Consider the following 16518-nt stretch of genomic DNA (forward strand, 5'->3'; position numbering starts at 1 on the left):
CTTAGTTTTAGGAGTAACTCTCAATCCCAGGTTCTTTATTTTTATTTATTCTTCCAATTTAGTTTATGAACTCTTCATGTTAGATTATAATTTCCCTTATTAATGTTATTTGAGGTATTTCAATTCATGATTGCTTTCTTTAATTTATGTTATTGTTGCTTTACATCTGAAGGCATTTTTATTCCAGCAAATTTACTTTTTCTTCTTTTGGTCTTGGTTAAGAAAGCAGTAACTCAGGAGTTATCTTATCTCAACATAATTGATAACTGTTATCTTTGCTAATTGAATTGAGCTTCAATAATCCCAACCTTTTCTTAGGAAATAAATAGGATTCGAAGATCAAACTAATTAGTCCCTTGACTTTCCTTCACTTTAGTAAAGGTTAACTAAGTGGAATTAAGATTCAACTTTCATTGTTATTGATAGGGATAACTAAGTCTGGACTTCCAATTTCTCATACCTTGCCAAAAGTTTGCTTTACAGTTATTTATTTATTTTAATTGCCATTTAATTTACCCGCCATTAAGTTACTTGTTCCTCATTCTTGAAACCCCAATTTACAATCTCCATAACCAATAATAAGAACATACTTTCCTGCAGTTCCTTGAGAAGACGACCCGAGGTTTAAATACTCGGTTATCAATTTTAAGGGTTTTGTTACTTGTGACAACCAAAATATTTGTATGAAAGGACTTTTGAAGGTTTAGAAATTATACTTGCAACGAGGATTTATCCGCAAATTTCTAGACCACGCAAAAGTTCTCTCATCAGCGCTCGATAGGAGAAACTAGCAACATCTCGAGTAGTATTTTTTCGGATGTACAACAAAATTCTATGGCCGACGAGCAGCATCCTATGGTCGAGGTTGATTCAATTCAAAACTTGATTAGTGAAGGTCTAGGAGTTGGTGGGAACATCAGAAATGGAACACCTGTAATATCAAATGAAGTCATTGATGGTGGTGGTCAAAGATCGATGCCTAGTGAATCTCATGAAACTCTTGAAGCGAAAGGGTTTAGCGAGCTACTTAAGGATGGAGAAGAGCCATTATATGAAGGGTGTACAAAATACTCGAAATTATCTTTTCTATTGAAGTTATTCCATATCAAATCCTTATGTGGTATGACCGACAAGTCTATGAAGATGATTTTAGAACTATTGAGTAATGCATTTGAATATGCAAGGATTCCAAGTTCTTTTTATAAGGCAAAAAAGATCATTACTAAACTCAGTTTGGATTGCACGAAGATACATGCTTGCCCAAACTATTGTATGTTGTATTGGGGCGAAGATGAGAATAAGGAGACATGTAAGGTCTGTAATAGTCTAGATGGAAGACATATAAGAAAAAAGGTCCAGCCGAGGCATTGAGTATTATTGGTAACAAAAAGAAGAAGCATCCGACAAAAGTTCTTCGTTTCTTTCCTTTAAAATCTCGATTGAAAAGATTATTCTACTCGTCAAAGACTGCTGCTGATATGCGATGGTATGCTACAGCTGAGAATAAGGATAACTCAATGAGACATCCAAGAGACTCTGAGGCCTGGAAAAGGTTTAATTTGGAGCACTCCAACTTTGCATCCGATTCACAAAATGTGCGTCTTGCATTAGTTACCGATGGCTTCAATCCACATGGAACTTTGAGTGCAAATCATAGTATTTGGCCTGTCATTCTCATTTCATATAATACTCCTCCATGGATGTGTATGAAATCCACATCATTAATAATTTCAATGATCATTCCTGGCAAGAAAATGCCAGGAAATAACATAGATGTTTATTTGTAACCTCTAATAAAAGAGTTAAAGGAGTTATGGGTTGAGGGTTGCGATGCATATGATGCTTTAAATCAAGAAGTGTTTAAGTTGCACGCAGCTTTATTGTGGACAATTAATGACTTTCCTGGGTTAGGGACTCTTTCTGGGTGGAATACATATACATGACTTGCTTGCCCATCTTGCAACTTCGATAACATCCCTCATCGTCTCAATCACAGCAAAAAGTATTGTTTTATGGGTCACCGTTCAATTTATGGAAGACAAGAAACAAGGCTTCCACCAAGAACCTTATCTGGCAGCGAAATCCTTTCACAAGTTGAGAATATTAATGTCACCTTTGGCCGAAGAGAAGAAATAGGAAGAAGTGGTAAAAGGTTACGCACTGGTGGACCTGTTGAAGGAGGTGGTACTCAACAATGGAAAAAGAAGAGCATTTTTTTGAGTTGCCATATTGGAAGTCTAATTTGCTGCATCATAATCTCGATATGATGCATATTGAGAAAAATGTATGTGACAACGTACTATATACTTTGTTAAATGATAGTTTAAAGTCAAAGGATCACATAAATGCTCAAAGAGACCTTGAAGAAATGGGTATCAAGCCTGATCTGTGGCCGAAGAAAAATGGAAAGTGTCCTCCGGCAACTTATACTCTGAACAATTTGGGTAAGAAGACGTTCTTGACAACTTTGAAAAATGTCACTGTCCCTGATGGTTATGCAAGCAACATATCAAGGTGCATTGACCTAGATTCTCTTAAGTTGAGTGGGATGTTAAAAAGTCATGATTGTCATATACTTATAGAGTAATTATTACCTTTAGCCATGCGAACAGGGCTTCCTGATGAGGTCTATGCAGTGCTAGTTGAGATATGTTCATTCTTTAGACAATTATGTGGTAAAGCGTTAAGTGCCCTAAGTTTGGATAAGTTGCAAGATCAAATTTTCCTCACGTTATGCCACATGGAAATGTTATTCCCTCTTTAATTCATCACAGTTATGGTTCACTTGATGGTGCACCTTGTAGAAGAAGCTAAAATTGGTGGCCCTGTCAATTATAGATGGATGTACCCTATTGAGAGGTAAACTTATTTGCTTACATCGTTATTTATTAGTTTGTTGGATAGTATTTAATCCTTATTTATTGATAGGTATTTAGGACACTTGAAGTCATATGTACATAACAAAGCACAACCAGAAGGATCCATAGCGCAAGGATACTTAATGGAAGAAATTCTTACATTTTGCTCCAGATATTTGGAAAACAATGAGACTAGATGGAATCGACCTCGCCGAGTTGATGATGAACCAAACCATGTAGAATCAAATCATTGGTTAGATACCTTGTTTCCTCAAGTAGGTAAACCACTTGGTGTTTCCTCGTATTTCACTTTAATAGCCACTAAGAAGTTACAAGCTCATAAACATGTGCTAACTAATTGCTCCATAGTTGACAGCTATCTCCAGTGAGTATTTCAGCATGTTCTAATTCATATAAGTAAGATTCTTTTAATGACCTTTAATCTTAATATTACGACATCTATAGGGAGTTTAGAAACATTGTACGAAAGCAATTAAGAAGTCGTACAAGAAATACATTAGAGATAAACAGGAAAATTCATAGAGAGTTTGCAAGTTAGTTCTCTACCCGTGTGAGTCAAATTCTTCCTCTTTGAATTTATTTTTTTCATATGAAGTTGACAAAAAATTCGTCATGCTTTCTTAGATTGTTCGAGATCTTGATAAAATTGAAGAATCTAAGAGAACGGTATTTTTTAGTCTTGCCAAAGGGCCGATTGACCAAGCAAGAAGATTTTCTGCATATAATGTCAATGGATACAAGTTTAGGACTGTAGAACATGAAAAAGGTTTAAAAACTCAAAACAGTGGTATTTTTGGGACATTTGGAACAAGAAGCTACTCCCGCAATAGTGATCCCAATATGAGGTTTGGAGCAGTTCCTTATTATGAAAAGTTAGTCGACATCATTGAACTTAATTATGATGGTATATTCTTTGTAACCTTGTTTAAATGTGAATGGACTAATACCACAAACCCAAGGGCCATGAAAGTAGATAAGTTAGGTTTTACCTCTATCAACTTTAGTAGATTGATACATACCGGTGAGCATGAGGATGATGAGCCATATATTAAGGCTAATGAAGCTCAAATGGTTTATTATGTGAAGGATGAGAAAGAAAAATGTTGGAGCATACCAATTCAAGTAAAGCCAAGAGACTTATATGATATGGGTAATAAGGATGAAGACATAATTTATGACAATGTGGGTTATCCATCACAAAATTTGGGACAATTTTTTCCAGATAATATTTCACATATACCATTAGCAAGAGCAATTATAGACGAAGATAGTTTAGAGTAATGTATGTCTTTAGTTGCAAGTCATAGAGTGTTATATATTATTTTCTTTCATAATTTTATGTTTTATTACATCTACTTAATAGTTTGATTTAGTAGTTTCTTGTTTCTTTGGTTGTTAGTTGATTAAATTAAGTACTATTATTTTATTTTCATTCTCTTATTGATATATTAATCTTAATATCTCTTGATACATTGTAGAAATGACTAAGAGAAAGATTATTTCTTCACATGATGAGAATACATCTACTCATGAGTTTAATGATTCACCACCCATTGATCAAAATGAGTCCTCTCAATCCATGGAGCCGGAGCCTACTTTATCTACTGGTTCAGAAGTTCCACATGTTCAATTAGATGTACAAGGAAGAAAGTCCAATAAGTACTGGACAGTTGATTTGGAAGGTACGTTATTAAATTTAGTTCAATTATAGAACTGTATATTTAAATTTCTACAAGGAAGGAAGTATAATAATGTATGGTATACGACTTAAATAATTTGATAGATGCAAATGGAATGATTAAGGAAGGTCACTTAAGGTTAAAAGATGTGTGGGTGCTATCTCGTGAGACTAAAATTATTGTGCATTGGAATGAGCATGGCCAACCGATTGACTGGTGGACTTTTAGGCTTGCTTTTGGGAGCTGTTGCTGGAAATTTCAAGAACTTTCCTATAAGTTATGAGAAATGGCCTTTGGTTCCAACAGAGCCATACAAAAATGGAGCCTATAGGGATATTATTCAGGTTCTTTTTTATTTAATTATTTAATAATAATTTAATTATTTTCAATACATGCATTCCTATGTTCTGGTATTGTGTCATGCAAGGACAATTTCAGCTATTATTTATTAATGAAAATAATATAGCTGGCCAACTCACTAAACGCCCCAGCCTAATACTAGTTAGGTATGTACTAATATCTTTATCCTGTATTTCCTTTTTTTTTCTAATTATTAACTCGAAAGGATTCCCAGTTGACAACCTTTAATATACCATTAATATGGAAGTATAAATATCGGGGCATAGGTATAAAGTACGTATTGTTGTTGAATAATTGAAGATGGGTTATTCATGAAAAAGTTCCTAGCTAGCTTATTCTCTTAATTAAATTTGTATTGGCCACTCACCAGAAATTCTATGCTTTATTTATTTAACTATTGAATGTGCCTGGTTAGGTAATCAGATAATCAACTTTATTTAACTAACATTAAGTTAATTTCATTCTTCTCTTTCCTCGTCCTTCTTTTTACTTCTGCCTTTTTTTTGTTAGCAAAAAAAGAATTGATGTTTAAATTTTTTGTTGTCAAATTTATAAAATAAAAAATAAATTTAAAAATTGGTTCTGTGTTTCTTTTTATTGGAGGCAAGAAACTTGGCTTGCCTTTTATTTTATTTGATTTTCAGGCATTCACTGTTTTACTATGTGCTTTCCTGGCTTTTTTATTTAGATAAATATGTAAAATATATTACTTCTCCCAATGTGCATAAGTGCACCACTATCGAACAATTTGCTGATGAAGCTCTTTGTTCACGTTAGAGTTATTATTTTTAATAATTTTATTTTTACAATTTTATGAAAAAATTGAAAATAAAACTACAAATCAAAGATGCCCTAATTTTCTATTGAGTTGTCTTCTCTAAAATATTACCTAGCTCATACTAATAAATATGTATTGTACAGGGGTGATTATTTTTGGTCTATACTTCTGAGCATTTCTTGGTGCCATATTTTTTTTATGCTGCATGCCTCTTATGGCCATATTATGCTATTATTTTAGTTGTAAATTATATTTTGTGGTTCTGATATGCTAATAATTAACTTCCTTGGTGCCATATTATGCTAATAATTAACTTCTTGGTTAATTATTAGAGCAATTCTAATATGATATTTTTGGGTATTATTTTTTATTTTTACAAAACTGAATGTTAGACCGAGCATTGAAGTGACAAATTTCCTGCATCTCAGATTGGCAATTGGGCATAGTATGAGTCTATGAACATTTTTGTGAATTATGTTCCAATTTTAGTTTTTAATAAGTTTAAATAATTTTACCTGTAAGTCTATGTTACAATTATTCAGGTTAATTATTTTTATGTTTATACTATGTAGAGATTCTTTAAAGTTGATGATGGACAACAAAAGAAGTACATACTACAAAATCTTGGCAGAAAGTGGAAAGATGAAATATGCAAATTGTTTAATGACAATTATAATTAGAATCTTACTAGAGAGCAAAATATAGCGTTGTTACCAAAAGGAGTTGGAGTCAGCTTGGAGCAATGGGCAACTTTTATTGATTATAGATTAAGGTCTAGAACTCAGGTAATTGTATGAACATACATTCTATATTTCACTTTATATTGACAAGTTGCTAATTGAATTTGCATGTGTAGGAAATGTGTGATAAAAATGCAAGTAATCGAGAAAATTAAACAATTCCTCATACACTCGGATCCAAGACGATTGCTAGGAAGAAACACGAGTTGGTTTGTGATTGAGTCCTTATCAGGATAATATTATGTTATTTAATTTTTACATGCGTTGAAATTGAATTTCCATTTATTGAATTGATAGGAAACTGCAAACAAGAGAGTTTTTACTAGAGTTGAAATATATCCAATTAGTCATAAGAAGAAGGATGGATCTTTTGTTAATGATGAGGCTAGAAAGAAAAGTGTAAGCACTTTCTCTTTATTTTGGCTTTGTTTGTTAATGATGATGGAGATTATTCTAATGATGATGCACTTCTCAAATTTTTATCATATGAACAATTAACTTTGCTTCAAGCTAATGAGAGTTCTACTGGTGATGTATATATCAAGTTATTTGGAAAAGAACACCCGGGTCATTTTAGAGGTGTAGGATTTGGTGTTTTTCCATCCCAAGTCATGAAATCTTCTAATAGTTTAGGAGGGGTATCTTCTTCATGCAATCATGACTTTGATATGGCTAAAGTTCGCTCTATGGAAGTAGAATTACAAGAGAATAAAGCAACAATTTCTTTATTACAAGCCCAGGTGACATATTTCATTAATTATTGTATGGGTGGAAAAGTACCACATACATGAATTTCCTACAGTTATGAATAATGGGGTAAATATTATACATAGGTTTTTTTTCCTAAATCTTTCATTGTGCATGATTTAGTAAAATAATGATTTAGTTATTGTTGTTCATTTTCCTAATTTGTGCAGATGGCTTATGCCTTTTCATGTTAGACTTAAATTATTTTATGGTCTTTGTTTTTATTCTAACATATTTTTATTTATTTTTAATTCTAGGTTACTGACTCTCCAATAGAGACAAGGCCACCTTCTACTATTCCATGAAATAGTTGTAGAATTTTATGATTGAAGTGACTGAATACTTTTATTATCAAAGTAACTCTTTATTTTAGGCTTTTAGCTTAGTTATATATTAGTAGCAAAATTCTTTTCTAATTCAATTTTAGGATTGCATTATTTGAATTTACTTTCATATGTAAATATAGGTGTTAAACACTGATTGTGTTGGATTTATGATTATGTAAGGCTTATTAAATATATACTATATTTTGAAATGCAATGTTCATATTATTTTGGTCAATTTTTCTATTTTACTTTGAGTTGTAGATTTTAATATTTGTAGTAATTATTTTTTTATTAGGATCGTAGCATTAAGAAGTAGTTTATATATAAATTTGTTTATTTTTTAAAAAAACATGCTGCAATTTTTGCGGCGGTTGAAAACCGCCACAAAATTCATGTTAGATGTTCCTGTCGACCTTTTAGTGGCGGTTCAAAACCGCCGTAAATATCCAACGGTCGAATTTCGCAGCGGTTTAGCCATACACCTACTCTGACTGGTTCACGCACATAGTGGCGGTTTCAAACCGCCGCAATTCACCGAGTGACTTTGGCGGCGGTTATTCCAGCGATTTTTCAAAACCGCTGCCAATGCTGTGCCGACGGTTGACCTGGCCGCGTTTTGTTCACCGCCAGGACCCGATGATAGCAGCGGTTATAACCGTCGCAACCCCCCAAAAAAACTGCCGCCGCTACGCTATTTTGTTGAAGTGTACATTGTACTTTTGAATAAGCTGAATAATACATTATTTCAGATTACTATTTTATTTCTAACAAATATAAATAATTTAATAAATATAAGTAAATTTAATTTCATTTATAAAGGATCTAAGTTGTATGAAAACCAAAAGATCAATGGTTGTGAATGTTCCCAGTACATACATTAAATATCTTCTAAGAGTACAATATGAGTTTATCAAGAAGTTACATTATCATTGACCATTAACAAAATTGGACCTTCTCAAATTTTTTTTGTTTGAGGAGATAAAATATAATCTTTTATTATAAAATATAAAAAAATATTAAAATGTTAAATATCATATTTTACACTCTCAATTAAAATTAAAAATTAAGAGCATCCATTCCTACCATTAACCAAAGAAGCAGCTATTAAGAGAAATAAAGCGATGAAATTATTGTTCGCGCGGCCATTCCAACATTAGTTATACCGTTGCACTACACTAATCAAAATCAAGTTAATGTTAGGTCTACCTTTATTTCATTATTTTTAACTAATCAGATTTAATATATAAAAATATAAATGGTCTTGATTAAGGAAAGAGATTCATCATGAACATCGACAAAATAAAGTGTATGGAAGGTATGTAACTGTTCCATCCTTTAGCAAGTTTATTTGGCTTGGAAATATCTTTTTAGGCCAAGTAGGCTTCAAGCTATATTAAAACTATATTAATACGCCACTTTCAGTTGTCTTTTCATACTGATCATTCTCAATTATTCAATGCCCCATGTTTTTTCTGTATAAAGATAAACAACGATTTACTCTCATTTTTTTTAGTACTACTATTTTAGTATTTTTATTCCAAATGTACTGCTTAATGCTTTTGACCAATGCTCATGCCAACACTAAGTAAGAAAATAGCTGGATGGCTCATGAAAAAAAAATCAAAGATAACATATGAATTTATATTTTTTGAGTTTTGGATTTAGTGTTTAGAATTTGTGATTTATAGTTTTAAGATTTTAGGTTTTATGATTTAATATTTAGGATTTAGGGTTTTTAGATTTGATTCTAGTGTTTTTGTATTTTGAGATTTATTTGAATTTGAATTTTAATTTTTAGAGTAAAAGACAAATAGGTCCATGACCTTTTTTTCTGTAGACATTTTCATCTCTGACCATTAAAAAATACTTTTAAGTCCCTAACGTCCTTAAAAGTTGGACGGATCAGTCCCTCCGTCCAAATGCCTCCGTCAGACCCAACGGAAAAGTCTGACGTAGCTCCCGTAATGCTTGTCACGCGTACGCGTGGGTCACGCATACGCGTCGCCTGGCAGACTTCCCTCTCACGCGTACGCGTGTGTCACGCGTACGCGTCACCATGAATTCTCCACTTTGCATGATTTTTTTCCATTTCTTTCAAGCCATTCTTGCCTTCAAAATTTTAAATCACTCAAACAAACATATCAAGGCATCGAATGGGAGAAAAGTAAATTAAATTTAGCAATTTAATAGTCTAAAAAGCATGTTTTCAATCATTAAGCACACTTAGGAGAAATTCACAAAACCATGCTATTTTAGTGAATAAATGTGAAAAAAGTTTATAAAATCCACCAAATTCAATACAATATAAACCATAAAATTTTAGTTCATCAACTTTTCCACACTTAAACATTAGCATGTCCTCATGCTAAACTCTTGTGGTTCATCAACTAATATGCAAAATGCGTCTACCTACTTGGTTAAAAATGAATCAATCTCTAAGAACATATATGAACAAGTAGAGCTAAGATAGTATGATGATTTATGAATTCCACTAATTCAAATCTCAAAATGAAGTATAAATATACTTGCAAGAAGAAAGCTCGTGAAAGCAAGGAACAAGGGATTGAGCATCGAACCCTCACCGAAAGTGTTTGCACTCTAATCTCTCTAGTGTTTGAGGATCGATTCTCTCAATTCTCTACTAATCTTGCTTTCTAAGGCTTGCTCTTCTTCTACCAATCAACATATCTTCAATGCATGGATACACATATCAAGAGGTCTTTTCAAGGGTTGTAATGGGGTTAGGGCTAAATTTAATTTACTTTTCTCTCATTCGATACCTTGATATGTTTGTTTGAGTGATTTAAAGTTTTGAAGGCAAGAATGGCTTGAAAAAAATGGAAAAAAAAAAGCATGCAAAGTGGAGAATTCATGAAGAAATGAGGATTTGCTAAATTCATGGCAACGCATACGCGTGACAAGCATTACGGGAGCCACGTCAGACTTTTTCGTTGGGTCTGACGGAGGCATTTGGACAGAGGGACTGATCCATCTAACTTTTAAGGACTTCAGAGACTTAAAAGTATTTTTCAATGGTCAGAGACAAATGTCTGCAAAAAAAAGGTTAAGGACCTAATCCCTCTCCCTCGAACCATAATCCCTCTCCGTCAAACCCTCAACACCGTGCCACCCTACTCCTAACAACCCAACCGCCAGAGCCACCGCCATTGACGTAGGAGGGGACACGAAGGGTAGCAACATGCCGTCATGCCGCCGCGCCATCGCTTTGTTCTCTACCCAACCCTCCCATCGGCAACGCCCACTCCCTCACCATCAGCACACGTCGTCGTCAATTGTCTCTAGCCTATCTCCTTTCTCCCGCGCCCGTTCCTATCCGTGTTGTGCCGCCGCCCACCACGGTTGCCACAGACCCAGCAGCAGCACTACCACCAAGCAAGCCGCATGTCATAGGCAACTGAACAGCGCTGTCACCACCAACTGCAGCAAATGGCACTGATACAGTAACACGCATCTTCCTCAGCAACCTCATTTGACTACAACAGGTTAGTGATAGCTACGGTTTTAATTTTTAAATGGATGTTCATGCAGTGTAATAGGCTTCAAGAAATAGTTACGTTGATTAAAAGATGTTCTGTGATTTGGTTGGATTATTGAATTTTTCTTCATCTTGCAGAGTATTTTTTATTTTTGAATTGCTGGACTAAATTGAAAAAAAACATGTGGTTGTTGATGTTAATGTAATGTATTAGGCTTCAAGAAATAGTTATTTTGGTTAAAAGATGTACTGTGATTTGGTTGGATTATTTGATTTTTTTGTCTTGCAGAGTATATTTTATTTTTGAAATACTACACTCAATTGGAAAAAATTATGTGGTTGTTGCTAATTTGTATAGTTTCTATTTTTTTCACTACTATATGCTTCTCCATTTCATTTAGTTAACCTAGGATTCCGGTAATATGTATGGATTCAAAATTACTTTACTTGTTGGGAATAAGACGATTGTTTAATTTGCAATGTTTATAGATAGTTCATTCTCGTCGATGAATGGATGTTTGTTTTTGTTTTCGTAATTGGTCATTTGCTTGATTTTGTATGTGGTATGTGAGTTAATTAAATAATTAGTTGAAAATTATTTTGGTTGTGCTTGAATGAAGCTAATTAAATTTGGCCCAATAGTGATCTAAATGAGATGTGTTTTTATTGGTTGAATTAGTTGATTCCCTCCTTTCTTGTAAACCATTTTTCCAAAAAAGGGTTCAATGTTGATGAGTTGCTGGGGTTTTTTTTCTCAATTCTACATGTTTTTCGAGTTAGTTTGGGTTTTTAAAATCAAAAGACAAAGTACAACCCAGTTTGGTATTTGTTGAAATGATATTGCTTTTGAATCTAGAACTTAGGGAGTATGCACGCATGCCGATTGTGATGATATTTTGATTTGTTGAACCAATGGATCTTTGTTCTTTTACAATACTTTATATGGCGGATGCAATATTACATTACTTACTTGGAAGAACACGGATGTTTAGTCACTATGTATAGGGATGGTTGGTTCCTTTAATAAATGGATGTTTGAAAAGGGACAGCTCCACATGGCATTTGTTGATTTGAATTGACTTGTTGGCTTTGGCATTCAAATACTCCGCATGCTTATTTTGTTAAGTGATGTGGATTTGATTTAGTTGAGTCATGCTCGAATAGAAACTGCGATTGATTTGTGTCATTTTAAATCAAGTGCACGGGCGATATTTTGGTCAATGAGCTAGTTGTTACAGAAGCAACAAGGATGATGTTCAATTTACCTTGTATGTGGACTTTGATTAAACAGTTAGCGTAGACTTAGTTTAATTGTTGCTGACTTGACATAATTGGCTTAGCTTCAATAGTATGCATCCATTATAGTTTAATTGTTGCTGACTTGACATAATTGTCTTTTGTTTGATTTGTTGTATTCTGCATACGCATGCTCTGTATGTTTCTTTTGTTATGTGGTTTGGATTATATTTAGTTTAATTTTGCTTGATTTGAAGTTGGATTTTTGTTAAGCCATTTAATCATGGTGCCCGAGTGGTATTTTGGTTAATTTGTTAGTTGTTTATTATCAATTAAAGTGGATGTTCATTTTATGATATATGCATATGGTGCTTTCATATGAAAATTGGATGTTTATTTGGGTAATATCATTGGTCTTTTGCTTGATTTGCTGGATTCTACATGCACATGTTCTGCAGGTTTCTTTTGTTATGTGGTTTGGATTAGATTTAATTTAATTTTTCTTGAATTGAAATTGAATTTGAGTTAAATTATTTAAACATAGTGCGGGAGGTATTTTGGTCAATTTGTTAGTTATTTCTTATTAACTAAAGAGAATGTTTATTTTACTATGTATGCGGATGGTTCATTCATATGAAAAGTAGATGTATATTTGGGTTATACCATTGCTCTTTTGCTTGATTTAATGAAAAGGCCATCTTCGTTTTAGGAAAGTTTTCATCCAATAATTAGATCATATGTTGCTAATATTTTTATCCAGGGAAGTTTTCATTAATAATTTTGTCTGTGTTTTAAAAGAAGGAGCATTTGATCTTGATGGTATTAAATTAGTTGCATTGACTCGTTATTCACAGGTAGTAGAAATGAACAGTTGTGGATACTGTTGGGTATTTAAGAAAGATTTGGAACATTTAAACCCAAAGAGGATGTATAGCGCCAACTCTTCAGCTCACAATTAGAAGCACAAGTTTTTGGAAATCCAAGATGAACAATAACTCGCAATATTTATATCCATGAATTAATTAAAATTTTGTTTTCAACTGATAATAGATGGTTATTTTTTCCACCTGGTAAGTATGTCAAGATTGAAAGATATTCTACCAATATATTTAGCCAGGTTCATAAAATGAATGAGCAACCACATGTTAGTCCTCATCAAGTCTCATAAACAAAAGCTCAAGACTCCAACTGGTGAATCAGCTCAACTTGCATTTTGCATTGGAAAAAAAATCCTTGTACATAGACACAATACACTAGCTAGTCAGTTTAATATGGATTCGGATGTTTACTTTCTTAAACAATATAGATGATTATTTTTTGCCGCCTAGTGAGTATGTCATGATTGAAAGATATTTTACCAACACATTCAACTAAGTTCAGAAAATGAATGAGCAATCACATGTTAGTCCTCATCAAGTCTCATGAACAAAACATCAATACTCCAACTGGTGAATTAGCTCAACAAGCATTTTGCATTGGAAAAAAAATTCTTGTATATAGATATAATAAACTGGATGATCAGTTTCATATGGAATTGAATGGTTACTTTCTTAGACAAAATAAATGGTTATTTTTTATGCCTAGTATGTCATGATTGAAAAATATTCTAACAACACATTCAGCCAAGTGCATAAAATGAATGAGCAATCACATGTTAGTCCTCATCAAGTCTCATAAACAAAATATCAAGACTCCAATTGGTGAATTAGTTCAACAAGCATTTTGCATTGGAAAAATAAAATCCCTATATATAGACATAATATATTGAATGGTTATTTAAATATGGAATCGGATGGTCACTTCTTAGACAAAATGAATGGTTATTTTTTATGCCTGGTAAGCAAGTCATGATTGAAAGATATTCTACCAACACATTCAACTAAGTTCAGAAAATGAATGAGCATCCACATGTTACTCCTCATCAATTCCTAAAAAAAAAACCTCAGGACTCCAACCAATAAATAAGTTCAATAAGCAATTCTATTGTAATAAATAAACTTAAATATGCTACTTTTTTCTCCTGTAGACATTTTTAACATGTGGTAACCATTCGGCCCGTTGTCTCAGCGTTCTTGTGCTGGGTGCTGTGAATGGTGAAGTCACTTCCTTATGCTTGTTTCGTGGTATTTTGCGGCGTCCAGGTTCAGCTTTGTCTTCCAAAATCGAAATCACCTGATCAATCACCTGATCAGCTCAATTCAGGGCGCATCACAATATCAACAAGCGCATAACGTGTCACAATCACCAGCAACACTAGTTGTCCACTACAACGACCAACAAGACTCCTAAATTCACGTGATTTAGGACAAAATTACGAGTTCATTAAAGAATCTAAGAAAGACATACACAAACACTAGCTTAATTGGAGCTTTAAAATGACACAAAAAATCAATATGCCCAATTGCTATTAACAGGTATATAAAAAAACAATGTTTCTAAAAATCCAACAAAATGCAAAAAAAAATCGATCACTTGAGATCAAAACAACCATCTGGATACATTTTAAAGTAACCATCTGTCTTATATGCATTAATTAAATCAGCTCAAATAGGGACGCATCAAGATAACCACAAGCGCATAAAGCGTCGTAGTCGCCCATCAGCACTTGTAGGCCGCTACAAACACCTAGAAAACTACTTAAATTATGTGGCTCATAAAAAAATTACCGAGTTCTCAAATGAAAGTAATAATACAAAAATACATAATTGAACTAAATAAAGGCTTCAAAGAGACTCAAAAGACCAATCTGCGAATCTGTTGTTTAGAAAAAAAAAAGAACTAATAACACTGAACAACAAAACAAATATGAACTATTAAGTCATGAAAGAATGAAGAAAGTCAAAAAAATGCAAACCAGCACAACCATATAGATAACATACAAGCATATGAAAATCATGATATTAATCAAATCAAATAAACAAAAGCCATTTACTTCTACAAGCAATACAAGCACGTTAACTTATTAGATGAATTATCACAAACTACCATAAAAAATGTCATACACTTAACTTGATAAGCATTAGAAAAAATCAAAATTAATTAAAAGTGATCATAGAGCGTTACAATTAGTAACTATTCCTAACCATGATTCAAACAAAATCTTACCTAACAAAATCATAAGTAACAAAATCTACATGATTCAAACAAGCCAAGAACAATCAAAACAAACACAAATCAATTGCTTGAAAATCAAGACCATTGTCCTTACTAATTCGAGCATGAACAAAATTTTCCGCGATAAGATGGAGACCCGCGATGGGAAGAAGGCCGGCGTAAGGGAGGAGAGGCGCGTTCCGCAGGCTGAAACACGCATAAAAGAGAGGCCGGTTCACTGCGGCGGAATCTACACTTCGATGGGGGCTGGATGTTTGGTTGAAAATGGGGTGGATTGGGGGTTGAAAGGTGATGAGCGAGACATAGTGTCAGTCGACAACGCTACGGTGGGATGGTTCTCGGAGCTTGCGAGGGAGGGAGTGAGAGATGTGCCGTCGTTCACAAAGAAGGAATTGGGTAAAATTTGAAATGAAGATTGGATGGTTAGAATTGAAGTGAAGCTGAAGGGTTTTGTTACACTAGGGTAAAAAATGAGTCCATTTTTAATTTTAACTTAAATTGGGCCAAATAATAACCCATTGTACACATTATATAGATACTTTTTTTTTAATAAAAGAGCTCAACACAATAATGTGGAGCGACAATCAAACCAACCTTACAACATAAATAAGTAAATAAAAAGCTTCCTTTATGTCATCTCCGGCATAGCCATCAACAACAAAAATGATCTAGACTACTCCATTCTCTAACGATGTTTAAAGATTGCTGAAACACCTCCTCTACACTCCCTTCCTTGTTATTAAAAATCCGTCTATTCCTCTCTAACCAAATGTTCCAAATAACCGAGAAGAAGCACATAACCCACCTGTTCCGCTCTATCTTCCTGTTGGCAGCACCTGTCCAACTCTCATAGTGTTCTTTTAGGGAGCCCGGAAAAGACCACGATCTCTGAAATTCAGATAGCCATAGACACCACACCTGCCAAGTAAACTCACAACCCAGGAACAAATGATGAATATGTTCAACTTCTGTATTACACAATCCGCACATGTTATCACCTTGACTCATAATACCCAATCTAACCAGTCTTTCTTTAGTATTCACTCTTCCTATCAGAGTAAACCAGATAAATAACTCCACTCGTGGCGGCACCAAACCTTTCCATAAGGTTCTTGTGAAGCTGTAGCTAGTTATGTCCTCCGAGAGAGATTCTGACTGTACTA

At 33.7% G+C, this 16518-nt stretch overlaps 1 pseudogene; it reads left to right on the forward strand.

Moving 5' to 3' along the window:
• Nucleotides 1–834: 834 nt before the first annotated feature.
• Nucleotides 835–3247, forward strand: LOC148570509 (uncharacterized; annotated as a pseudogene).
• The last annotated feature ends 13271 nt before the right edge of the window (nucleotides 3248–16518 follow it).

Source organism: Arachis ipaensis, chromosome B3 (assembly GCF_059453495.1).
Source record: "Arachis ipaensis isolate K30076 ecotype BB chromosome B3, ASM5945349v1, whole genome shotgun sequence".
In the NCBI taxonomy this organism is placed as follows: Eukaryota; Viridiplantae; Streptophyta; class Magnoliopsida; order Fabales; family Fabaceae; genus Arachis; species Arachis ipaensis.